Source organism: Lissotriton helveticus, chromosome 9 (assembly GCF_964261635.1).
Source record: "Lissotriton helveticus chromosome 9, aLisHel1.1, whole genome shotgun sequence".
Classification (NCBI taxonomy): Eukaryota; Metazoa; Chordata; class Amphibia; order Caudata; family Salamandridae; genus Lissotriton; species Lissotriton helveticus.
The window spans coordinates 366,160,924-366,188,183 of NC_136070.1; the positions used below are offsets into that span (position 1 = coordinate 366,160,924).

At 42.0% G+C, this 27,260-nt stretch overlaps 1 long non-coding RNA gene and 2 other non-coding genes across 9 annotated transcripts in view; all 3 read right to left on the bottom strand.

The window, feature by feature from the left end:
• Positions 1-15,777: 15,777 nt before the first annotated feature.
• The window catches only part of LOC144781337 (uncharacterized), a 103,565-nt gene continuing 92,082 nt past the window's right edge, over positions 15,778-27,260 (bottom strand). For 5 of the 7 annotated variants that reach the window (XR_013600952.1, XR_013600956.1, XR_013600957.1 and 2 more), the window contains 3 exons: positions 19,874-19,929; positions 17,338-19,778; positions 15,778-16,746 (listed from right to left, as the gene is read on the bottom strand). This is a non-coding gene — a long non-coding RNA (uncharacterized LOC144781337). The remainder of the gene's footprint in view (positions 16,747-17,337; positions 19,779-19,873; positions 19,930-27,260) is intronic. The other 2 variants (XR_013600955.1, XR_013600953.1) reach the window with 1 other exon arrangement.
• On the bottom strand, positions 16,928-17,202 carry LOC144783546 (small Cajal body-specific RNA 13). The gene has a single exon (XR_013601503.1).
• LOC144783547 (small Cajal body-specific RNA 13) lies at positions 20,003-20,181 on the bottom strand. The gene has a single exon (XR_013601504.1).

Consider the following 27,260-nt stretch of genomic DNA (forward strand, 5'->3'; position numbering starts at 1 on the left):
TGAACGCCATCACGTTGATGACTCAGTGTATGTATCACGTGAGTCTTTGGTAGTTCTTTTTGTAAAAGAACTACTTGTTCCCAGAGCATTTTATGCTTGATTGTGCCACCTTTCGCATCCTTGAAACCATTCTGAAGCCAGATCTGCAAGTATTCATTGTAAGACTGAACGCAATAATACGAATCGCACACTATGAGTGTGGGGAATTCTCGATCGGTATTTTCAAGCGCCATCTTGAACGCCAGTAGTTCAGCTCGCTGAGCTGTACAATCTCCTAGAGATTGTGTTTTAGTGATTGCTGGTTTAAATTTTCCTTCGTGCCAGCGACCTTTAACGATCGCGCACGCAGCACTGTAAGCTTGCTTACCCCCCACTGCGGGTTGTGCTGATCCGTCTGTATATATTATACAGCCGTAGTGTTCTAGAGGCAGAATTTCGGTCGGCGGAGGACATTCAAATTCATATTGGAGAAATTCTTGTGTTTTTAAGTAAGGATCAAATTTGTACGCCACGTCTGTTGCAGCAAGAGAATTAGCCCATTGTATCCATCTCGGATGGAGAGCTTTAGCATTTGGAATGCTTGCTTTTGTTACAGCCTCTAGGGCTGGTATCGGTGTCACGATTATTATTCGTTTACCTTGTGCCAGGGCTCGTTCTTTTGCTATAGCTGTCTGTGTTGCGGTAAGAATTTTTTCCGTTGGGCTAAATTTCATTTCAGCCTTAGTGTACAAGTGTGATTTGAATGCAATTGGTACCTTTTCTCCCTCATTAGAGGTCAGGTATGTGAATCCGCATCTCCCTGGGATGACTCGGATCACAAGATTGCGTGTGTTATCACGTGTTTCTAATTTTGTTTTAATTAGCATGTCTGTTTGTAAGGATCTCAATATTTCTGTGTGTATTTGAGTCCAATTAGATCTTTTAAAATCTGGTTTTATTAGATCATAAAGGGGTTTGACCCTTTCTGCGTAATTTGCAATGTATGTTCTTCCGAAATTTAGGAAGCCTAGAATTGACTGTAGGTTTTTTAGTGTTCTAGGTGCTTGGAGTACGGCACATTTTTCTAGAAAATTGTCAGCCAGGCTTTTGCCTTCACTTGATAATTCATATCCTAAGAACAGGACTGTCAGATGGGCAATTCTGGATTTTTTAAAGTTGAATTTGTAACCCTCTGCTGCGAACCCAAGTATTATGGTGTTCACTCTCTTCAAGTGAGTCTCCAAGTCATCATCTGTTAAGTATATGTCGTCGACATATGATAATGCTTCGTCGTCATATATTTGTAGTAATTCTGTTACTCTCGCTGAGAATACTCCCGGGCTGTTCTTGTACCCCTGGGCTAACCGACAGAATTGTTTTTGAGTGCCATTTATTGAGAACGCAGACAAATATCTGCTCTCTGGTGCTATGTTTTGACAAAAGAATCCATTAGAGATGTCTAAGGTTGTTTTGTATTTTTTGCGCACTATGTTATTCATTAGTGCAGCACTATGTGAGTTTTGCACTGCAAAAGTTTTGCAACATGAGTTAAGGTGTCGGTATGAATTGTCTGGTTTGGAGACCGGAAACAAAGGGTTGTTCATTTGTGAGGTGCAAGTTTCAATCACCCCCTGGTATTCTAGCTGATCTAGAATTTCTTTTACCTGTTTTTTAGCTTCTTGCTTAATTGGTTACTGCCTTTGTGCAGTAGGTTGTGATTTTAACTGGATTTTGTGAGGAGGAGAGTCCTCATCCCATCCTACGTGATTTTTATATAAAGCAGGAGCTAGAGCTACTGCCCACTTTCTAGCAAGTGTGTATTTTTTATGAATTGGGATGTGATTTGAGAAGGCAGGCATAATTACTTCTTCGCCATGAGGGCACTCCCTGACAAATTCTGGTGGCCAGTCTTTTTCAGCTAGAAGGATGTCATAGCCCTTGGAGAGATTATCCCAAAATAGTCCCCTTATTTTTCTAGTCTTATCTCCCTCTATACGTAATGTTATTTCGTATATTTTGTGAGGTTTGCTAACTCTGGTGTCTGCAGTTTCCACTTGAAGATATTCATTCGTGTCCACTGTCTCCAGATGATTCATAAGGACTTTGCGAGCTATGCTCACTTCTGCTGCGCTGTCTAGCATTGTCTGAGCCCATTCTCCGTTTTTCAGTTGTGTCCTCAGTATTCTCGGCATTGTTAACTACCTTGATACTGGCTACCTTCTTTTTTGGAAATTGTAATTTCTTTTTTAGCTGAGCAGGTTCCTTGTCTTTGGACTTGGCGTGCTCTTCTCTTTGTTCTGATCGTCCTCTTCTTTCCGATTTCTGCGAGGAAGTCTGAAAAGATTGAGAGGGACGTGTATCAATGTCTTGATATCTATCAGGCTTTTTTATATTATCCCTATTTCTAAGATTATATCTTTTCCCAGAGGGGTCACTCTGGGGTGACCTGTGTCTTTGGGTCGGAGATTTTTCTCTTCGCCTTGGAGACCTGCCTCTGGACTGGAATTTCTTTTCTTTAGGATTGGATTGTTTGTTTCCATCCCAACTCTTTTTCTGTGATGTTGAATTATTATTAAAAAATATTTTTTCAGGACTTTCAATCAGTTGTGGTTTTACTGGTATTCCACCTAGACTATCTCTACCTAGCCCCTCATGGGATTTTTCTATGATTCTGGCAATTTCAGCTGGTTGGTCTGCTATATCTGTCTCCTTTAACCTCTGGCGGATCACCACGTTTGCTGCTTCTCCCTTTATGTTGGCTAATAATATAGCTGAGACCTGCTTGAAGTCTTTTAGTAATTTCATACCAAGAGTTAAAGCGGGTTCTGGACCATATTCGTCTTGAATTTGTTTTAGCACATCTGGTATTACCGAAATGGATGGAACACCGTGCGTTTTTGTGTAAATGGAAGCAAAGACTGTACCCCAAGTGTCACAGTCCTCAATGTGTGGTGCGATTCCCATTGGAAGACAGATAGTCAGAATCCTGTGTTTTTCTAACGGGGTGGTGTCAGGAAACACCGCCTCTATTTGGGTTATTTTTTGTGCCAACCAGAATGGTATTTGTTCCCGTTTAGCTGGTACTTTACCTAGGCAGGACTGTATGTTCTGTGGTGTAATTTTATTTGTGTTCCCCTGGTGAGGGGTCAGCTGTGGAATTTTAATTGCTGGCTGAATTGTAGAAGTCCGCATCACATACTGGACTAATTGTCTATGTATTTTTATTAATTGTTTTAGCTGTGTTAAAAGGTTTGCTGCAGACATCCCGTCGATGTCTGGATGTGGTGTGTATCCGGCTAGGACCGGCCACGTTGCTCCTGGTCTACCTAAGGGACCGAGCCTGGTGATGTGATTATTATGTTTTAGGGCGCCATCAAATAAGAGCAGGTGCTCTTGAAATTTGAGTGGTACTTCCACCTCCTCGCAAGGAGTGTATGTTTCAGGAGGTTCCTCTATTTTGTAATAGTGGAAGTACTTTGTTACAGCATTTTCTGCTGGAAAATGTATCCATGAATAGTATACCTCTGTCTGCCGATATTCGTGTGCCTCAATTACGAATATGACTGTACCACCTCTAGGTGTCAGTCCATTTTCTATAAGTTTTAAGGTTATAGATTTCCTTTTGATGACCGGGATGAGTATTATGTCCTGGTCTGCATCTTGTACAGCAGCATCAGCGGCTGCGAGTTCAGTTGCTAATCTAACTGTCTCTCTTTCTTCATCACTGTCTACCATTTTACTGACAGGATGGTTACTTTGTTTGTTTGCAGATCAGGTTTCTTATGGAAACAAAGATTAGATGCACAATATTCTGGAACAGTGTATCCTTCAACGTTGACTATACCAAGAACCATACATAGGAGTTCCCTCCTGCGAGGTCTGGCGGATATTACCTTTCACCCACTCCAGACGTCTTTGGAGTATTATGGGAAAAGGGGTCTGAGTGAGAAAGCACGACTGAGTTACTTTAAATGTCTTACGTTAGTTTTATCGCCCTTTCCAAACGCGTTGGGCGCCATGTAGTGTAGTTCCTATTATCCCAATAGGCTCTGCGCATTGGAATAATACCTTCAATAGTATAGGCCTAGACCAGACGTTAACTAGGTCTACTACTGTCGATATTAGACTTAAAGTTTTGGGTTTGCCAGCTAGCTCAGAGTTCACTAGAAACTTTCTCGAATGTTCAGGAAGGAATTAACTTCCCTGATTAGACAAGAAGGGATTTAGTTTCTGACAACCATAGAACATGACAACTTTGCTCTCCCCTAATCAAGAGTGTATCTCGAGAGTCGTGTGAACAAAAGGCAATTTATTTTACTCAGTCAGTACGTGCATTCTTAGTCTCATCAGATTGTAGAGAAAAGGAAGAGACGGGCGTGTTCAATAAAAGATGTTATTTATTGATCAGTCTCTTTTCTCATACAAGAGAAATGGATCGATATTATTGCAATACTTATCGTTAAGTAAAGTGCATACATTAAAAGCAGAAGTATAAAATAATACTGTAAAAACATTGATATGGTTTCTAAGCCATATGAAGGTTTAAAATGAATAAAATATATTACATACACATATACATTTGACTAAACTTACTCAACTGGTGTTTCTAGATACGCCTACCCCGTGTACCTGACCTAAGCCTAATACGTGGGCGGGAATAGAAAGTTACAGTTTAAGTTAAGTTTGTTTTTGCCAAGTGAATGACTAAAGATCTCTGTGGGGGGTTATTCAGTTCTGTACCTGGAATCTAGGATGGATGAGTGATGGTATCTCTCGTCTCTGCTCTCGATATTCCAGGCTGCCTGCGAGGGCTACCCGGAAAAGCCGGTGCCGGATTTCTCGGCTGGAGAAAGCAGCGCGTCTCGTTCTCAGCGCGTCAGGAAGGCGGGGCTGCGCTAGCGGGGTCTGCTCTGCTCTGGGCTTCGGCAAGTATGGCTGCTCCGTCTCGTCACCACCGCGTGTGTTTGCATAGGGCAATATCAGTAATATTTATACCTTTAAGGTGCCGAGATTGACGTAAGGATGGACATAGATACGTCAATAAGGATGTCATACGACCAGGTCGTTAGCACATTCTTTTGCTGAAGTTCTTGGTGAAATCAAAACAATGGCCGCAGGGTTTTTCCCAGGTTGTCATAGGTTTGATTTGTTATGAGAACTCCGTATGCCTTATCAGGGGCTGGAGGAATATCGCTTGTCTAATTAGATCGCAAGCGTTATGACCTAATCAGATAACACGTTCCTGTGCCGTAGTGTGGCTTCGTCAGATAACGGTATCTGCATCATGGGGGTTTGCTGCCTCATGGGCTGACTGCTAGTTAACTTGTTGGTTTGTTAACCAGAATAGGGTCAGGAATAGGGGGATCGATTCAGAACCTATAGGAATACATCACAATATAATAATCCATCGTTCCCCTGAACAAGTCACTCGGGGGGGAGATATTTCTGGTATCCCCCTTGCAGGTCATATCAGCATCATCTGCCCAAGGAAAACCGTTCAACAGATCCACTATGATGGCAATGGGAAGGCCATATGAGGAAGCAGGGATAGGCAAAGGGTATCAGTACCTTTAATACTTTTCCTTCCTCTCTTAGATCGAAGCCAAAGGGAATTGCCCCGTCCCAGCCTCCTCCAGCCTCGGATGGCCACAGAGGGCCCGCCCTTTGCCCGGGCTTTGCCCCGGGCGCTCCCGCGGCGCTGTCGGTGATTTTATGGATGCCTCCGTGCGCTCCTCCGGCACTTCCGGTTCTGGGGCACCTGGGAGTTGAAGTCTCCCTCCGCTCGGCGGCCGCGTTCATAACTGCGGCGGCGGGAGGGAGACAAGGTAAGCGGCAAGACCCCCAGCAGCTTTGGCACACAAGTTCAAATGGCCCCCTAGGCAGCAGTAGCACCCGCTCCACCGGTGCTGTCGGTGATTTTATGGATGCCTCCGTGCGCTCCTCCGGCACTTCCGGTTCTGGGGCACCTGGGAGTTGAAGTCTCCCTCCGCTCTGCGGCCGCGTTCGTAACTGCAGCGGCGGGAGGGAGACAAGGTAAGCAGCAAGACCCCCAGCAGCTTTGGCACACAAGTTCAAATGGCCCCCTAGGCAGCAGTAGCTGATGCTATTCAAATGGATGCCTTATGGAGTAAATTTACTACGCAAGTACAGACCACTACCACAGGTAGAATCCTGCTTAATGTCGAGATTTTTTACCACATCATCTGCAGTACAACCTTTGTAATTATCAAGCGAGAGTAAAACAGAGCTGCCCCATATCTGTGCAACAGAAAAGTCTAACAATACTGGTTTGGGGTCAGATTGTGGTTTCTTGTACTCATGTACATGGAAATGACACCTGCTTTGCTTTTCTTAGAAATAATTCAGTGGACAAAATCCAAGCCTTTAATGCAGGACAGAAATCTTGTGTTCATTTAAAAAAAAAAAGTCAGATAGATTGACAACCAAACTGTTCCTCATAGTTGTGGACAAGGTAGAAGTTCTATTAAGTGCCAGGTCAGCTGCCACTACTTGTTCATCCTCCTTTTCTGATTCTGAGTAAGTACTCCTTCCTTTCTTTCAGTTTTTTCTACTGCCCCTCTCCTGGTCTCGCAGTTAACTTTTGCTGCTTGTTCCCGATCCGGTATCTTACGACTTCCTCTAAGAGTTGGGGAGCTGCTTGGCTGTGCCCCTTATCAATGATCCCACTGGTGCCTGCTTCCTCAAGGGAAGATAGATCAGAGCTGCTGTATTTCCTGGACCGGAATCAAGCATCCTAGGACCAGTTCCTGGCTATCAGTCGTCTTCAGCCAGGATAGCTCGACTCCAGTGGCGCAGTGAGCAGGGGACCCACGTATAGGGTATGCCCAGACATGGGTCCCGTGCTAACTAGGCCACTGGAGTCAAGCTATCCTGGCTGATGAAGGCGGATAGCCAGAAAACAGTTCTAGGATGCTTGATTCCAGTCGAGGGAAGACATGGCTTGGCAGTTCGGTCTGGACTGTTCCCATGAGGCACAGGGTCAAGACTGATTTGCATATGGCCATGTCTGAACTGGGGTGGCTTGGTGAGCAAAATAACTATGGATTAAACACAGATCTGTGACTGGGGGTGAATGTTTTGCCATTGTGCAACATTCCGTCCATCTTTTTTTTTTTTTTTTTTGGTCCTCATTTTCGCCCTTGGTTTACCACATAGAAGCACAAGGAGAGAGACACACTGTCACAGATAAACTGGTAGGGACAGCAGAGCTATTTGTGCGGTGTCGCCGCCCAGTATTGTCTCAATACTCCAGATATTGCTGCAGTCAAATACCCATCACTAGTACCGAGACCACCCTGTTGGGTATATCAAGAAAAAGTTACCAAGCAGCCTAATCATTGGGACGGGGGGGGGGGGGGTAACCCCACAGTCCAACACACCGATTATGCCCAGTTCAAGAGGAGCCAAAAGCTTCTTTTGTCAGGATTACCAGATCTTGCTAGGTCTACTTTGGAAGTTTGCAAAACTGAAGTCCGCCAGTCCAACAGAGTAGGTGGTAACGAGTCCTGTCATGTCTTGCAGATTTCTTTTCTGGCCAGCAATATACAGAAAAAGAGAAGGTTTTTAGCTGGACCCCGGGTGAAACCCCAAATATTGCGAGCGAGGAACTTATCGCAACTTCAAAACCCAAAGCTGTCGTAAGTGAAGCACTTATCGCATCCCAGTAGGGGAGCAGAAGGGGACACTCAAAAAATATGAATATCTGAGGCAGCTATCAGCCCACACTTGGGACATGCCACAGGAGAGTCTTTTGAGAATTTTGATGGCCTCTGTGGTGAATAGTAGGCCCTATGTAGGGTGAAAAGATGGTTCCTACGAAGCCAAGCAGGCTTCACTATATCCCACATAACCTTAAAGGATGTAAACCACAGATTCTCAAGGTTATGGCCAGTAAAGGAGGAACCCCACAATGTCTCTGGCAGTAGGAAATCGCCATCGACCTCTTCTAGTAGCAGATTATACCATAATGAAACCTCCCTTCTGGCTGGAGGTTTATCCAGCAAGAGGGCCACTATATTGCTATCTCCCCCTAATAAAAATCTGCCCCTAGCAGAAATCTGAGTGAGCCCAACTTACAATCTGTAAGTATTTAAACCTGGAAAGGCCCAACCCCATTTTAGATAACAAAGAATCCCATGGGAGCAAACAGCCTTCTACAAATAAGTCCCCCCAGACCTCCAAGCCCGCCTCTCTCAATGGCGTTGCAAGACTATCGAGAAGCCAACCCGGGCTCCCAGGGGAATTCCATAGTGGTGACCTACTTGCAAAATAACCCACCTTTATAGAACTCCTAAGTTTAACCCATGTTTTTGCCATGTCCTGCAAAACCTTCTATTTCACCTTTTTAAAGAATTTAGGGTCACCAAATTTAAACAAAAAACCCTGCTGACCCACACCTTCTCCTCTAAGTAAAGCTGCAAACATACATCCAATTCCCGAGTTCGTAGGCATTTTTAGCAACATCCTAGCGTGGGAGAATTGAAATGCCCACGCATATGTTGTAAATCAGGAGCTGCCAGGCCCCCCTTTTCTCTACGACGCCTAAGTTTTTTCCAGGCGATGAAAGAGCTAATATCACTCTGGAATTGACAAAGGAAGTGAAGACCAAGATCGCATGAGTCTTTGACACTCCTTTGCCACAGTAGAGAAGTTTAATGATGCAATTTTATTTATGTCCTTACCGATGTTAAGGCCCAGATAACATAAGGTAAGGCTCAACTGAGCCCCTGCCACTGGCTCAGGATCATTCCAAACCATAATCTGTTTTAGAGGGATTGATCTCATAACCGGACCATTCACAAAAGTCATGAGCTAGAGCGATCACTGGAGGAAGAGCCGTACGAAGTTCTGAGGAAAAGATGAGAATATCATCAGAGTAGAGGGCTACCCTCTTCTCCCATCCCCTATAGATAAAAAGCTTGACGTTACGTTCATCCCTCAGCCGTTGGGCGAAGTGCTCAATATATAAATCAAATAGGAGAGGGGGGAAGAGAGGGCAGCCCTGTAGAGTACCTTGTGTGATGTTAAATGAGTGTTACAGTTCTCCGTTTACCAACAAGGAAGCTGAAGGATTCTGATACAAGAGTCCCACAGCTTGGTGGAATCCATCCCCGATATTAAACTTGCCAAAGACCCCAACAGGTACATCCAGTTCACCCTATCGAAGGCCTTGGTGGCGTCACGCGTGAGTACAGCCAGGGGGAGGGACTCCATATTTCCCATATCAATGGCCCCTATTAGATCGTAGGTCAGTTCGTACAACTGACGGCCCCTCACAAAACCGCTCTGATCTTGATGCAAAATGCCTGCTGCTACCGCCCCCAGTCTGTTTGCCAGAACAACCGCGAAGATTTTATAATCAGCATTTAAGATGGAAATCGGTCTATATGATCCACAGCAAGTTGCTGGTTTACCTGGTTTTAAAATCAGAGTTATGGAAGCACAATTCCATGAAGTAGGAGGAGACAATCCTACCTGGAGGATCTGATTAAACAGTGAAGTAAGAAAGGGAACAGTTATTGTCTCCAAGGTCATATAGATTTCAGACGGAAGGCCATCTGGGCCGGTTGCCTTCCCCTTCTTGCTACTAGAAATAGCAAGTCTAACCTCTTCCTGCGTAATAGTTTTGTCCAAAGAGGCACTCTGTTCCAATGACAATGAAGGGAGGGACACTCCCCTCAACCAGTCTTCCACTTTCTCAGCCTCAATATGTTTATCTTCATGGTATATATTGCAAAAAGATTCCCGAAAGGCTCTTCTAATATCTTCATCAGCAGAATACGCCACACCGTCAGTAATAATTGAGTCTATATTATTTCTGACCTGGGCGGTATTTGCCTTCCAGGCTAACAATTTCCCAGCCCCCTCTCCATATTGGAAGAGAGCTAGCTTGCTCGCTTCCCATCTCTCAAGAACCCGTGCATTCAAAGTTGAGCCCAATTCCCCCTTTAGATTAAGTAGTTTATTCTGCCATTCCTGTAGAGTATCAGGAGGCACATCAGGGTGCTAGGCAATTTCAGCTTGCACTCTAGCCATCTCAGTTTCCAAAGAAGCCACCGCCGCTCTATAGATCTTTTTTCCTATATGTAGCCTTGTTGGTTATAAGGCCCCTTAAAAAGGCTTTAAATGTGTCCCAAACACCCCGGGGAAGCTGACCCAATATTGTTATCCATGAAATTCTGAGTTTCAGGGGGGAAACATGGCGGCAGCGAGTTGAGCTGCCGCGGTGCTCCGTGCCTGGGTTCTCGTCCTCCTGCGATTTTTTGAGTTTTGATGGCGCCAGAGGTTTGAATAGGGCCAGTTTGCAGTTCTAGGTCACTGTAGTTCTTGAGGGACTGTTTGTTGCTCTCCCAATCCGTGATTTCCCGTAAGTGGTGCCCGTTTCGCACCGCGTCCCATGTGTGTTGACGGGGCGTGTCTCATCCTCCCAGCGCCGGCAGCCCCGCTCCTGTGTCTGCCGAACCCACTGACAGTACCGTTGCAGGCTGTCCTAGGCTTGCGGCGCTGGAGCCATGCCGCCCTGGAGCTTCGTCGGGGGCGAAAGACCCGCAGCCTTCTCCTGGGTCCTCGCGGTGTAGCTGCCGGTTCCCGCGCCTGTGATCTGAGCGGAGTGGAGGAGGAAGAAGGGATGAAGACAGGGGCCAACAAAGGTAACAAAGGAAGTAATAACACGGCTGCTACTGCGGGAGACCCCGGGGATTCCAGTAAACAAGGTAAGGTCTGCTTTGAGCCTGTGGGTCTCGGAGCTCTGGATTTTTCAGAGGCTACCAACACATTGGTAGTTTCAGTGCAAAATAAAAAAGGTAAGCACGGGGCGAATCGCAAGGGGACTAGAAGAGGTAAAAGCACAGGAATCGGGACTGACCCTGGATTAAACAGTGCTACTGAGCCGACTTCTTTAGAACTGAGTCCTAAAAGCATACCTACTAAGAAAGTTTCTTCCTTTCTGACTGGTCAGGTTAAGGCCAAGCGAGCATATACTTGTAAAGCAGCTAGGACTTCTAAAGGCTCTAAGCCCATTAACAACTCCGGGTCAAAGATAACTCCATCACTTCGGTCCTATTTTAAGGTAATTCCGCAGGTTCTACACTTTTCGGAGCAGCACCCTCCTAAAAATCTCTCTGAAAGTTCGCTGATTTCAATGGCATCGTTAGATCCCAAAGAGGTGGATCCTATGGTTATACCTAGGAATACGACAGTGGATAAAGAGGCCGTACTGGAAGTTAATGCAACTACTGTGGAGGACGAAACTGTTGACAAAACTGTTGATATGGTGGCTGGCCCCCCAAAAGTATGTGAGATCTCCGCTTCTCTCCCTGTAGTTTCAGTCTTTGCATCTTCTCCCACCTCCCTCTTCAACCCTACTATCACCAACTCTATTGCCCCCATCGACCCCTTTGCCTGGGTCTTTTAGTGTGACTACACCACAAGTGGAAGACTTACAGGATTGTGGGTCTGCTCTTTGCAGCACTTTGGCTGAGGGCTGTGATAATATGTTATTGGTCACCTCTTTGCAGTCTATGTTTACGTCTTTGTCAGCGGATAATTAAAAAAGGCTTTGAGACATCAGCAGCAAGCCAGTCTGAAATAAGGAACTTCTGTGAGTCTCGATAGTAAAATTGGCAGACTTACTTCAAGAATAGAAGTACTAGAAGATACTGTAGCTGTACTCTCTCTGTATTTAGACGAAGCAAAGGCAGACATCACTAAGCTTAGAAAGGAAGATCTGATGCTACCTGAGAGAATGGAGTCATTAGAGAACAATGCCCGACATAACAATCTCCGCATCCTGAATGTTCCGGAGGGTAGTGAGGGCTCGGATATTAAGCAATATGTTATCCTGCGGCTGAAAGAATCCTTAAGACTAGACCAATCAGGGGAAGAGTTAGCCATAGATATCCAGCGTATCCCCAGAGATCCTTTTAGGAAAAACCCTCAAAGAACTAAACCAAGGAAAATCGTGGTGAATTTCCACACATATACTCTTAAGGAGGCTATTCTTAATCTGGCCCTTAGGCAGAAATCTGTGAGCGGGAAGGGTTTTAATTTCCAGATTAGGTCAGATCTTTCTAGGGCCACTCTTGATAAACAATGGGAGTTCGGGAGGAGGCTCAAAGCTTTTAGGAGTTACGGTGCTGTAGCTCAGCTAATGTTTCCTGCTGCATTGAAGATTATGTACAATAATAAAATGCACAACATTAGATCGGTGCAAGCAGTGGACGAGCTACTGATGACCATGGGAAATGATAAGGGGGCGTCGGGTTAGGGGAGAGCTTGTATGGGCTTACCCTTAACTCTCATGGACTCTTGGTCATCTAGATTAATATGGGGTGAGGAAGGACCGATATAGTAGGAAGTATGAGAATAATGAAAAGAACATACCAGTAATGGAAAAAGAATTAAGGAAGAATGGAAATGAATATGCATTTAATTATATATACCTATGCTCTTATATAGTGAAAGGAACTTGTTAATAAGTTGATGGCCTGCTGATTTTGGTGCAGACTTTCTTCCTTGGCTATAGGTAGGACAGGAACTCAGAGAGGGGGCACTATCTTCTGGAACGCTCCAGATAGAGCAAGGGTTTCCCATGGGGGAAGGGGGGGATAGGGTGGGGGAAGGGGGGGATAGGGTGGGGGAAGGGGGGGATAGGGTAGGGCACGGGGAGGGGTTGCAAGGGGAAAAAAACATAAAAATGTCCTCATTTTCGGTTTTACCCTAGTTTGTTGTTATTGGAAAGATATGTGTTTATTGGAAGGTATCTTTGGGGCTTTGTTGTTCCCATTGGATTGGTGGTGGTGGGAGAATTTGCATTTTATGAATAAGTTAAAGATTCTCTATTGGAATATCAATGGCTTACGTACCAGCCCTAGAAAGAATAAGATAATGCAGTATCTTCGTGACTCGGATGCACAGGTTATTGTGCTCCAAGAGACTCATCTCACTGAATTTGAGATGCTTTCTGTGGCAAAAAAAAATAGGTGGGTTGACCTATGTCTTTCGACAACGCAATCTGCGAACATTAGAGGAGTTGCAATTATTTTTAAGAAATCTATAAAGGCGAGATTAGTTTCCAAGTTAGTGGATCCAGGAGGTAGATGGGTTATTGTATCAGTAATTATAGCTGGGTCCCTCATTACTATAGTGGGATATTATGGTCCTAATCAGGATGACCCTTCGGTCCTGAAATCCATCTTTTCCCACCTGCTCTCTTTTCCAGAGCCGACTATCTTGGCAGGGAACTTTAATATAGTTTTAGATCCTTATCTGGATAAGTCCCCGACCAACAGGCCTTTAACCCAGTCTAAAACTAGGGCTTTTTTGCTTGAAAATATGAAGCAGCTAGGCTATGTGGATATCTGGAGAGTAAAATCAGGTCAACAAGGTATTTCATTTTGCAATTATAAATATCATCATCATCAGTCGAGAATTGATTACATGCTGATTAGTCAAAAACTGGTCAGCTTGCTGCAAAACATCTTTCCCCTTCCATTTCACTTATCTGATCATGCGGCTGTTTTTTTTTTTTTATAGAATTGGGGGGGGGGGGGGGGGGGGGGGTTCCTAAAAGCCCATCGAGAAGCTGGACATTTGACCGCTCATTGCTCTCTTCACCAGATGATATCACCTTTCTTAAAACTGAAGCTCAGAATTTCCGGCCATCATCTTGTGTGTGTTTTGCTGTTCACCCTATGTGGGAAGAGTATGCCCAGACGCGGGTCCCAGGCTCACTAGGCCACAGGAGTCAAGCTATCCTGGCTGATGAAGGCTGATAGCCAGAAACAAGTCCTAAGATGCTGGATTCCGGTCCAGGGAAGACATGGCTTGGCAGTTCGGTCTGGACTGTTTCCATGAGGCACAGGACCAAGACTGATTTGCATATGGCCATGTCTGAACTGGGGTGGCTTGGTGAGCAAAATAATGATAGATTAAACCCATATCTGTGACTGCGGGTGAATGTTTTGCCATTGTGCAACATTCCGTCCATCATCTTGTGTGTTTTGATTTTCTGAGCAGCAGCAGTGTCTGCCTGCCCTCGGTTACTGAAAAATGCAGTCACCAGTGTATCTCTGGTTGGTGCCCTTCCATATCTGGTGCTTTGTAGCAGTTGTAAACTCTTCTTAGAGTTTCTTGTTGCTCAAATGGGTGTTAATTTCTGATATTTATATGTTCCTCTAATCTTCATTGCTTGTGAGAATGTGTCACTCATAGTCATTGAAATGTCACTCATAATTACACTGAAATAATGAAAATGTCGCATAGCAATGTGAAAGCTCGGCAGCTATGATCAGAGAAGGAGCAGACGCTCCCCTCCCGGGGTACTGAAAACAGCTTTTGGCAGCAGAGAGCTCCCAAGCTACATGCCACATCCTTAATTGATATATATATATATATATAATGTATCAAAAGGACGTGGCGTGTAGCTTGGGTTCGATCTATCTACCTGTCTATTTACACACAAACACACCACCACCAATATAGGTAACCTTATGTCCTTTCTGTGTGAAAACCATAGACATTTAAAGGCAGATGTCTAGCTGGCTTTAGACGGAAATACAGAAGCACTGGCACATGTTTGCTCCTGATAAGTGCTTGTACTCTATCCTAAAGTGTTTTTTATAGCAGAACTGAGAAGCACAGGTACTCCTTTTAAAATTACTCAGTACCGAACCATTTAAAGCACTGCTAAAGCCACAACAAATCGCTAGTTTAAGTGAGCGCATGTGTGCATTGTCAGTTTTAATAAATGTGGAAAAATACTAGCTGTAGCGTGTTTTACTTGTGGCAAAAATAAGTGTGGATGAATACAGAAAAAAATGCCCAAAAAATAAATATGGATAAATACAGACGGAAATGTCAAAAATATAAATACCATAAAACCGGGAGCCCTATTTATGATTGCCATTAGTTATCCTACAAATGACGGAGCTCAACAGACCAACGCTCTGCTGCAGCTGCTGGGCACAAACAAGTTGATATGATCCATATTCTCTGGTCCTGCATTAGGATAAAAGGCTTTGGGACATGTCTGGAGGCTATTGCATTTGAACCTATACACCCTTTATTGGGCCTATTCTTGCTCCATTTTACCCAGGATATTCCTGATCCAACATATCAAAAGAAGTGACTACTAGACACAGACCTGGCAAATGAAAACAATATCTATCCTGAGACAATCGAAAACTGCAATTTCACTCTACATTTCAAAAAGCTTACAATCTCTAGGATGTGACATCAGAAAGTTTTACATAGAATCCTCAGGAGACGAACCACCTAATGACAAGTAGTTTTTTGATAAAAATAAAAAAAAAAATAACCAATTTGTAAAAAAAAAAAAAAGAAAAAAAAAAAAAAATAGACAGCTACATTAAGCAGCATTTCTAAACATGCATTCACAAAGCCAGTAGGTCTAGCTTGCTTTTTGAGCCTTACCATTTTTGTTAAAAACCTGGTGCAGGACAAAAAAAAAGTATATACAATGCATCTATGATAAATTTAAATTGAGGTGTAAAATAGTCCCCCATACATTGCAAGCATGCCTGCACTGTCAATTAAGATCTAATATCTACAAAATCTATATATATATTAGAAATTGACCTTTAAGTTCACAGTATAGCAAAAAAAAAAATGGTAGCAAATCTTCAAATGTTTTCAGCTTTAAGAGAGATTAAATTCCAAAACCACTTCAGATGGAAACAAAAATATGAAGTGGTCTAAAAGGAGACTTAATCAACTCACATTTGTTTGCGTTGCACATTAGTGACTTGAGCGCAGGACTGATTAGATCATTGTGTTTATTAAAAATAAATATCTTAAGTAGTCGATCCATTGTTAGAAGATTTTTATAGTGCAAACTTATCAGGATAGCAATAGAGTTGTAAATGAATTCAGGATTTACACATTTGCTTTTGTAATGACATTATATACACAATATCAACATAAGGTTTTAATGTGACAAAAAGTAACCCACAATAGATGGACAATTTTCTTGAGTAGAACCATTACCCAACGGTACCATTTCACCTCTTTTAGTCAGGAATGATCAACACCATTTTGTGGAAAGTCTGGTAACTATGGCAACCAAAACCAAATGTTGAAACATGATCTTATGGTCTACTACATCGAAGACCACAGAATGGTCATGAAGCACCAGGGTCCTTGTACCCCCCTGGCTCAATCTACAAGCATTTACCTGTAATACTCGAAGCTGTTAATATACCTTGCTTCAAGAGTAATGTTGATCAATCAGTATCTAAAACATTAGATCTGTTATACACTCTAATGTATTTGAAAGTATGAAACGCATGAAGGGTTACCAAGCCATTAGCATGTTTGAACTTTCAACCTACTGCTGCTTTATTACGAGTAAAACCTTCCTGCGACATCATCCCCATGGTAGCATGCAATGGGGACTACTGCAACAGTATTGACAGGCAATGTGCTACCCACTCCTATACATCTAAGATACCCTGCTTGGTCACATGTGCTTGAAGTTCACCAAGGTAACCTCCTCACACTTTTTTGTACCCGGACAGCCAAAATGTTTATTACTGATGGAAACCCAACATTGAGACGAGTAGCTGGAAGTCTTGGGCCAAGCTGGTGCTTCTCGCCTCCCATTAACTTTTTGGTCATCAACATCTTTTTCTCTTTTACTCTTGACTGGCAACCATTCTATAGCGCATATGGAAGGGTGTGTTAGGAGGTGAGTTTTGGTAGTTCGGAGCCACCTTGATTCTTGCAAAACTGAAAAACAAAAAAATATAATTACTTTGCCACTTTTAGGACAAAGCGGTAACATATTTACAATCATTTCTTTACCACAGTTTTGTTGCACTCTTACATAGTCCTAAACATAATATACCATATACCTAAATATTAGTCAATAAAAACTAAAAATGTTAACTTCAGCTACAACTGTAGGAGACATTGTAGCAGCGTTCAGTGTTCTGCAGAAAATTGCTTTTTTCTGAAAACAATATCTTACTGCTAATTTTCTTTCTGTTGACTGATTGATAATGACACAATAAGACCATAACCTCTGTGCCAACAGAATCGAGGTAATGTTGGAAGTAATATTGTACAGAGCTGTGATACTTGAACAGCACTGCCCCAAATACCTCCAGATTGCTCTATCTGCAGTTTTGGGAACCCAATGCCAGGGCAGTGGGCAGACAACTGGTAGATTCAAGACTGCAGATATGACATTAACAATAAAAGCAAGCATGCGCAAAAACCAAAATATTAAGGGCCAGAGGTTATAATTTTGAAATACTTTACCCAATACGTTTCAGAAATTTGAAAACAAGAAAAAAAAAGATTAAATAATAAACTCACAAATAAGGACGGTGTTGGAGGAATATTGGACGCTGAACTACTGATATCTGCATAGTCCTGCTGCTGCTCCTTTAAGGATATATTCAACAGCTTTTAGCACCCAATGAAGAGAAACAAACGGAAAATTGAAAACAAAAGAAATCAGAACACCACCACACATTTGACCAAGGCTATGCTTACACAGGCAACTCTTAAATGGGCTACATTAAATATCACTGAAGGTAACATTCTGTAAGGGTAGAGGAACCTGCTAATGACCGCAGCACACAACAAAAGTGCTAACATTACTTACAAGTAATTACTTCACTCCATTTCCATTTTATCCCATTCTCGTCATTACTCTACGAGGGGAGCATGCTACACTACACAGGAACACCGCTGCCTTAATTTTTTTTCCCTAAAGAAATTGTTTCACCCTACCAGTTGGATAAAAGACTTCCTACAAAGACGACATCTTCTAAGGCCCACAAGCTTACCTATTCATTCATCTCTGCACAGTAAAGGAATTTCCAGTAAGTAACTGAAACATTACCTTCTCATCCATTTCCTTGTTCCAGTCATTACTCTGTTGAATACACCAGCAAACTGTGCAATATGGGCATATGACCATTTCCATGCCAGAATCATCCATGACACAAACAATGGATGCAACACCTGTGAAATTTAATTCAAAACCATCCACAACCCTCAATCACCGGTTTCATTACAGCCTAGAGAACTCCAGAACAAAACAAAAAAAAAAAAAAAAAAAAAACCAGATACTTAGTGCCCCGATTTAGGCTGAAACAACCTAAAAAGAAGCGCATGTTATCCTGCACTGCCTTCAACTACACCACCAGGTCTGTGTACCCACAAGAAAGGTGTACTCACAAAAAAGATAAAACTGGATGAGTCAGGGTAGGTGGTTCATTTATCTATCGATGATAGTGTGGGGAGGAGTTTTTTGGAGGGGCTAGAAAGACAGGGAACAAGTGCCTAACTCCCCTTAGAATATTTATTCAAACAATGCAGTGGAAGTAAAGAGCCGTTCACTGCCAATTTACAGAAATTGACAAGAGAATTTTCACCTTGTAGAACTGAAAAGGTCAAGCAGTGATGCTAATGAACAGGAGTATCACTACACAACTCCACTGTTATATAGAGTCTAACCAGGCTCTTAAAGTACCTGCTCAAAAATCTAGTAGAAAAAAGAAAAAAGTATAAGCTGTTTTTAAAAGAGCCTCCTATAGCCTGCCTTTTAGTGGTTCAGGGCCTAACTTCAGTGGTTGTCATGGAGTAAACTCAACTGGGGATTAGATCTGCTGAAACAGACGGTGGGACGGAGGAGAAATCAGGTCTTTATAATCTAGCCAGTTACCGTAAATACAATACATTATTCATAGAGATTATTGTAGGAACTTCATTGTGGGATGAGGAGGGAGGGCGTAAAAGACATTTAAAATTTAACAAAAACTCCCCCAAAGAAAAAAAACGTTGTTGAAGGCAGTTAGGGAAGTACCTTGTATATCTATTCAATAGCTTGGAAAAAAAGAAAATAAAACTGTACACATTCCGAGGATGCAGCATATATGGTAAAGTTACAAGAGGAGAATAAAAACCTTGAAATCTGCCCAGGGTGCTGCATATCAGATCTATTATGCAGCAGTATTTGGTTACATAGTTTATATGTCACTTCACTGCTTTCACCACCACACAGTAATGTTTATTTTATTTAAAAAGTTTTATATAGCGCTGGCTAGACCCGGGGAGAATCTTAACACTGAAAATTTGTTGCGAGATTATACACGACTTGCCTCCAAATGGCAACAAAAATATTATTTCTGTCTTACCTGTAGATATTAACTAAAACTTTATATTTTAGGTTTTCTTTAGTTGATGCTCGGACTAAAAACTGACTTGCATGTAGAACATTATCTTCGCCCACCTGCACCAAAAAAACGGTCCCTCTATTTACTCAAACAAGCTAGTGCACTTGACCAAGCCAATGAAAAACTTGGACTCTTGGGGCTTTTATTGGAATGTGACGTTAGTCACCAGTTAACTTTCACAGAACGATAAAACTAGCCCTAGGTCACCAAATTTTTAAGAACATACTTATCATATGACATGATATATTACAATCATATCAAGCAAGGCTAGAAAGGAATTGACTCACCAAATCAGTATATGGCACTGCCCGCCTGCCACGCCCCCATCCCCGTCGCAAAGATGAATGGAGAAGTTTTAAAAATGATGATTAGCAATATGTTTTTGTACTAGGATAGCATTGGCTGAATTTCAAATCAAAATCGGAGAAAGTAGTGTAAATGCAGAGAAAATAAAGCTGTTTTTCAGTACCATGCCTACAAACGTTTCTCTTCTGCTTTGCAACCCAATTTTGAGGCAAATACGTGACGTAGAAGTCTATCTGCTGCTAGTCCACAAGTCAAACGTCTCAGTATCTGAAAGGAAGAACACATGAGAAACAGAAATAATACTCCATTATCTGTGGGCAAAAGCAGTGGGCTTTATATTATTTTAAAGCAAAATTGCATACTTCTTTATAACCAGAAACCGGTTAGGAGAAGAACTGTGTAAAATTTTAACTGGAGTCTGCAAAATACAAAGATAAGATGCGTTAGTTTTTGGTTTATTACTCTGTCTGGTTTTCACACATTCGGTCGGTTTATGTACGATAACTTAAAGTTACAACTTTCACAATAGCAGAACAGTGTTGGAAGAATATTGCACATGAACTGCTGCTACTTGCACAGTCCTGTCTCGGCTCCATCCAGAATATACTTTTTCTGCTGTCTTTGACGCCCAATGAACAGCAAACAAAGGGCAAATGGAAGACTGCAGGTGGGAGTTGATCAATGTGATATTTAATTATAAAAGTTAATTTACTTTTAATATCTAAAAACAACTATAATTATGAATGCATAAAAACATTTGAGACATTTCAAAATAGATGCTACACAAAACAAAAAATCATTCATCATAATATGGAATAAAATATTCAAAACATTTCGTGATTGCACCATGAAACAATGGGCAATACAATGTTACATGGTACAGAGATTTCAAGTCATTACACATTAGAGAGCATTTTGATTGCAGATCATGTTTACAGCTGTTGGACCTTGCCCTTTTTGCAGGGTCACCCACAGACCTTTAGCCTTCCTCCTCCTCCTACTTTTTGCTGAAAGTCTTTTGTTTCATTTGAGGCTCTGCACTTTACTGCCACTAACCAGTGCTAAAGTGCTTGTGCTCTTTCCCTAAAACATGGTAACACTAGCTTATGACCAATTGGCACATTTAATGTACTTGTAAGTCACTAGTAAAGTTGAACATGTGCTCAAACCCTGTACATTAAATGCAACTAGTGGGCCCGAAGCACTGATTGTGCCAAGCACTTGCGTAGCCCTTTAAACATCTCCGAGGCTTGCCACTGCAGAGGATGTGTGTGATGTTTAAATTTGCATTTCAACTGAGCAAATTAAACCGCATCCCGGACCATTACCTTCCTTTTTAATACATATAGGTCACCCCTAAGGTAGCCCTGGACAGCCAAAAGACAGGGTGCAGTGTATTTAAAAGTAGGACATATGTCCTTTAGTTTAACATGTCCTGGTAGTGTAAAACTCTTCAATTCGTTTTTCACTACTGCATGGCCTATCTCTCCCATAGGATAACATTGGAGTTGCCTTGTTACATTTTGTAATTGTAATATCCAAATGGGAAGAGATGCCCAGTTAATATTTGGTGACTCTGGAATCCTAATGTAGTTTCAAGAAAATGGGTGATTTACATTAGTGAATAGCAGGGGAAACTTTGAACTGCATTTGGCACGCTGCACTTTATTTGGCATTTTGCTCCCGCCACCGGACAATCAGCACGCCGCACTTTACTTCCAGAGCTGGGAAGCAACTGAAAAGCGCACCGCACCTTCCTGAGGACTCAAAGCCCCACAGCTTGTTGAGGCAGGAACCACAGGAGTCACAAAACGCGCGCCAGACGGCACATAAAGCGACCTCAGGACCCAGCTGCGCGGGCAAAGCTCGGACACAGGGCGGGCCCGTGTGAGACCGAAGGAGGCTGGGCTGGGCCCCCTATCTTGAACTTGTTCTCCCAGGCAAGAGTGAAACATAAGGGTACTGCTCTTGGATTTAAAGAAGAGTACTACATCCCCTGGAAATTGGAGTTACCAGTAAGATAACTAACACTTTACATGAATTGAGGCCGGGTGAATAAGATGGAGAAAAGAAAGACAAAAGCAAGTGACACATTGAAACCACCTAGTAAGCCTAAAAATACGAATATCACTTTGCTAAATTATCTCACTGGGGCTGTAGGTGTTATCGAAAAACAGATTTCTTCAGTAGAAGAAACATTAAATATGGACTCTTTGGGGTCCATATCTAATGATAAAGTCATTTCATTGGCTGATAGGGGGGTAGATGAAAGACACATTTTTGGTAATTCGAATGCTGGGAAAGCAAAAAATGGCTGCATCCAGATTATTTCAGATGACATCTCCACTAGTGTTCTGAATATTGACACTTTACCTCCCTCTAAAAAAAATAACGTGCAACACATTAAGATTAGAAAGTCCCGATATTTCCCTGAGTGGAACGCACTCAATCCCATTTAAAGTTACGTCTAAGATTAACCCAAAAAAACAGCAGGTGATAAAAGGCAAAATCCAGACAAAAAAAAAAAAAAAAAAAAGTACAGATAATGTATTTTGCTTAAAAAATAAATATAATGTACCCTCCATTGAGATTGAGAATTTGTCTAGCTTAGTAAAATAATGAACCGAGTTTGTTAAACAGTTTATTAGCACCCTGACAGCTAGGTTGGATAAACTTGAAGTCGGAATGGAGAAAGTTTTTGAAAACCAGAGCTTGGTTTCACAAAAGGGGAGTATGCATAATACGGGGTCATCTTGTACACTCCCAAAGATCCAGAGTGAGAATATGAACGATACACCACTAGTACCAAAAAGGCAAAATGGTGAGAGGGATAAGGGCAAGGGGACGGAGACACAACTAAAATCAATAGTAAATACGCATAATAGGGGAGAAGTGACTCGTGAAAAAGTGACAGGAAGGTCGGAAAATCATATGGGTAAGAGAGGTGTGTGATTTAACATCAAGAACACGCCCAACACATTTTTGTCCATTACAAAGTTTTAGTACACAGATTTTAAAATGTTACCCCCGGCCGCCACTCCGTTTACTGTAGTTCTGGCCAATGTTTCAGCTCCCCCCCCCCCCCCCCCCCCTCAGGGAAACATGGATCTCACGGAGAATTAAAGCCATGCATTGCTTAGGGGGTAGAACAGGATTGACCAGTGCTATGTTTAGGGATTTTAAAATGGTGAGGATACGCTGGGTTGGAAACAGTAGGAAACTTTTTCAAGGCGACTGTGTTGTCCTCTCACTTGGAACACCATCCCTGGTAAAGGAAATCTTATACAAACATCACCCATACTAGTATTAATGTTCTCCCTCTGCTTTTTTCTTTTTTTTACCAGCCCAAATATTCTTTAAAATGGAAATCATCCATACAGCCTGTTTATTTTCCATTCTACAATCTCGAGGGGTCAAATCGATTCGGGCCTCTCAAATCACTAGTGGAGAATGAATGACTATTCATCAGACAAGACCAGAGTGTGATTATTAAGGGTTCCGATATTCAAACTGCCTGTGAAGCCCGTTTGACTAAACAAAATTTTGTCTCGAGAACTGATTTGCGGGAAATCCATTTAAATGGTGAAGAAGCTTTTGAGTTAGCCCCAATAATTAGTGATGTATTTGAATTGGGCGAAACCAGAGTTCCAGCCGAGCCGTGCAACCTGGGATCGAACCCATATGTCAGATTGCTTCTGCCCTTGGACTAAATATCCCCCAAAAGTGTTAGTGTTCTTTTTTGGAATAATACAGTTTGGATTGACTTTGACATTTTGTGTGTACTAGAGACCTGGGTGATCGGTGAAGTGCATATAAATGGTTTCAAGACATTTCATACTCCAGCAATTCATTCAACACACGGGAGACCCAAGGGGGGAATTTGTGTTTATGTTTCGAATTTGGTTGGGGCATTAAAGATTGAAATGATAAAATTTGAAACGTATCAAATAGTACTGATTCGTATAGACTGTAAATGTATATCAATTGTAATCAATTTTTATAATAATGTTGAAAAAGGAACAGCTGGGGGTCATATTGAAGATGCTTAGTTATGATCCTAATAAATTATAAGGCAATCAGAGACACTGAAATGATTACCATTTGGGGAGGTGATTTCAATATTGGTTTAGGTCTGTTAGCGGGGCTTCGAAAATGCAGCCTAACAATAGAGGAGGATGATCCCCGGATTCATTTTGTGCACTCTGATGGGGGGGGGGGGCGAGTTGTTTAATGAGATTTTATTCTCGTAGGACCTCGGTTTTGCCAATTGACCGTGCTCCCCTAGAATGGATTTTGGGCATACCTTTATAGGCAGGGGATTAGAGTCCATAATAGATTTTATAATTGCCCCCAACCATTACCCAAATTATATTACAAGTTACAAAACCCACAAAAATGTAATGAGTGATCACTTCCCTTTAAGCATTAACATTATCTTCCCAACTGTTTTAGAGCGACAATATAACAATCAAGAACTTTGGACCCAGAATGTACAAATGGTATACAGAATGGCTATACTCTGCGTTGGTCTAGCCATGATCCATCAGAGTTCAACAATCAAATTATAACAAAGGCTTATAACTCAATTTTAATGTGTCTGGAGGAATCTACTTCTTATGAAAATATATTGATAGCATTCTCCCAAATGACATCAACTGTTAAAAACTAGCTTCAAAGGAAGGGTGATTTGACTCAAATTGTACTAAAACAAAGTTAAAAGCGGCACTTCATATGAAAGAGATAAGGGGGGAATTAGAGAATGCAGGAAGTTTTATAATCAAGTTAGAAGGTCACAAAAGAAAGAGTTAAAAGTAAAAGCTTGGGTTGCCCTCCATGAAGCCTCTGAGCAAGTATAGCTCTTTATTCTGGCGGGCGGTGAATGCGCAGTTTTTTATTAAGCCCGATGTCCCATCAATAGGTGCAATAAGAGGAGAAGATATGGGTAGATTTCTTGGCAAATGTCGATAATTCGCAAGGGGTTACAGAAAGTGTAAAAGACTGCACAAGCCAGCAGGGGGGAGGTCCCCTTGTCTTCTTACCTATTGACTTTAAAATCACAAAGATGTTATAGGGGCGATAAATGCAAGTAAGAGTGGTAAGGCCCCAGGCCCAGACGGGGTGCGAATTGATTTGTTTAAATCAATTCCAGCATTATGGTCCCCGTTGATAACACAGGTCCTACAAACCTGCTGTGTCAAAGGTTTCATTAATACCTGGTCGGAGTCGATGATTGTACCGATTTTTACAAAAAGGGGAACGGTAAAACCCTGCACGCTACTGCCCGATATCTTTATTAGACTCCCTGATGAAGGTAGCAGGAAGGATTGTTTTAGACCAGATGCAAACATGGGTAGAAGAAAATAACACTTTAAGTGATGTACCAAGCTGTTTTAGACCGGGCCTAGGAATAAAGGAGCAGGTTCTAATCTTAGTATTTTAATTGGAAAATACACTCAAGCTTAAGCAGTGAGATTTTATTTGGCATTCGTCGACCACACAGCCGCTTTTGACTGTTATACACAGTAAATTGTGGAACATCATGATTGATTTAAAGGACGATCCGGTCCTGGCACAGTTTTTACGACAATTTTATACGGGGGCAACTGCCAAGGTTCGATACGGAACCAAAGGGGAGTGTACTGCGTTGTTTGAAGTAGAGAGGGGGTAAGACAAGGATGAGTCTTGGTACCATTCCTGTTCACCCTTAATACCAATGCTTTGGAACAGGAGTTGGTGGCTAAGGCGAGGGACCCACCTTATGTCAACAAACGCCCGATAGTCTCCCTTCACGAAGATGACGCAGTGCTCATGGCACGCACGCAGTTAGGTCTACAAAAAGCTCTTGCATTTTATACTGGTGTTATGGATGAATAAGGTCTAAAACTGAATGCCAAGAAAACTTGTTTTATGACCTGCGGGTGGGGGAGACACAAATGCAGGAGCCTTCCAGATGGGGTAAGTAGACTCCACTTATACGTGTACATATTTGAGTGTTTTATTTAATCGCACTGGTTCTTGGGGTCAGGCGGTCAAGAGTAGGAATCTTCTCTTCATGAAGTCGACCGTGACTGTCGTCAATTTCTCAAAAAAAAAAATTGGTAAAAGGCCCCGGAAATTCTTCTTAAAATTTACCAGACAAAATGTTTAAGTATAGCTACCTTTGGGGCAGGAGTTTAGGATTCCTCCCCCATTCAATATGTTGAAAATGCCTGTTTAAGATTTGTTCTAGCTGTACCTGCTAATTCCCCTGTTTTTAATTGCCATAGTGAGCTTGGGATTCCATATATTTCAGATTTTATTAAGGTACAACCAGTGTTACTCTGGCACAGAATTTGGACCTCCGGTAGCACAGGCCTAAATAAAGAAATAATAAAGGATTCAATTAAGTTGGATCATTCCACTAAGATTACTTGGGTAAAATATGTAAAAAATGATGCATGATCTTGGGCATCCAGATTATTATACTTCCCCAGATACATTGAACTCTTTGTCATAAGGAGTTTAAAGTAATCTGCATGACCCACGTTGAGAAAATCAGACTTGCAACAGAGATGAATACATCTGTGGTTGTCTAACACCAATTGACTGTAATAACATATGATATCCAGCCATATCTTTCATGCTTTTTAGGGGACAACGATAGGTATGTTTTAACTCGTTTTAGGTTTGGGACCTTTCACCGACTAATTGGCCATCCAGAGATGAATGACTGGTCCAGAGAACCAGGTCATTGTCCTTGCGATGATCTCTCCCCACAAAAAACTATTCATGTGATTTTATTTTGCAAATTGTATGCGAAGGAAAGATCTAGATGGATCTTGCCTCTCTTAAGGTTGGAGGGATGGAGGCAATGTCGACCTGCCTTTTTATATTTACAGCGATTGGATAGTGATTATTGTATTGGAGTGGTTGCTGGCTTTTTAAAAAGTATACTGAGAGCAAGGAAAAGTATCATTGTCTGACTTTCTTAGAAAGTAGATTCGAATTTATCAAATACTGTAGGACTGCTCTATTTGCAATGTCTACCCCCCAATATAATATGTTTGGATTAATTGTGAATATTTGTATTTTAAAGAATTCCTGACTGATATCGGATAAAGCTCTTTTTGGTTTGATTTGACTGGCAGGTATAATTTTATATACTATGGTAACTTTCAATCTCTGTCACTACTGTGTATGTGAATATCTTTATGTACCCTCCAATATATCTTATTTGATTATAAATCTATATGAAAAAAGAGTACACCCTTTGCTTATTTATTCTCTTGATGTATTCACCTTTTTAATTACATAAATTGATTGAGAAAAGTCATATGTTTGAGGCCACCTATTTGGGCACTCAAATAATTATGTTAAACATACTATTACCATATTGAAATGAAATTCCTTGTAGGCACTTTTACTAGACAAAAAAAAAGTTTTAGAAAGTAGGCATTTTCTTGCAAAGTCAAAAATGTCGAAGTTTGGTTTGACTACACCCTAACCTTCTCGGACCACATCTCCACTGTTAAAGGTACCCGTTTTGAGGTCCTGAAAATGATTAGGAAGATTCTAGGGCTTATTCCGGTCTGAGCGAAAAAAATAGCAGTCCAGGTTCCTGTGGTATCAAGACTAGACTACTGCAGCATCCTCCATCTAGGGGCCTCCAAGAGGAGCATTTATATGCTTCAGAGAGTGCAAAAGACAGCAATGCATATGCTGCTCAACATTTCCAACAGGGAAAGCTCTGGACACACTTCACTGGCTCCC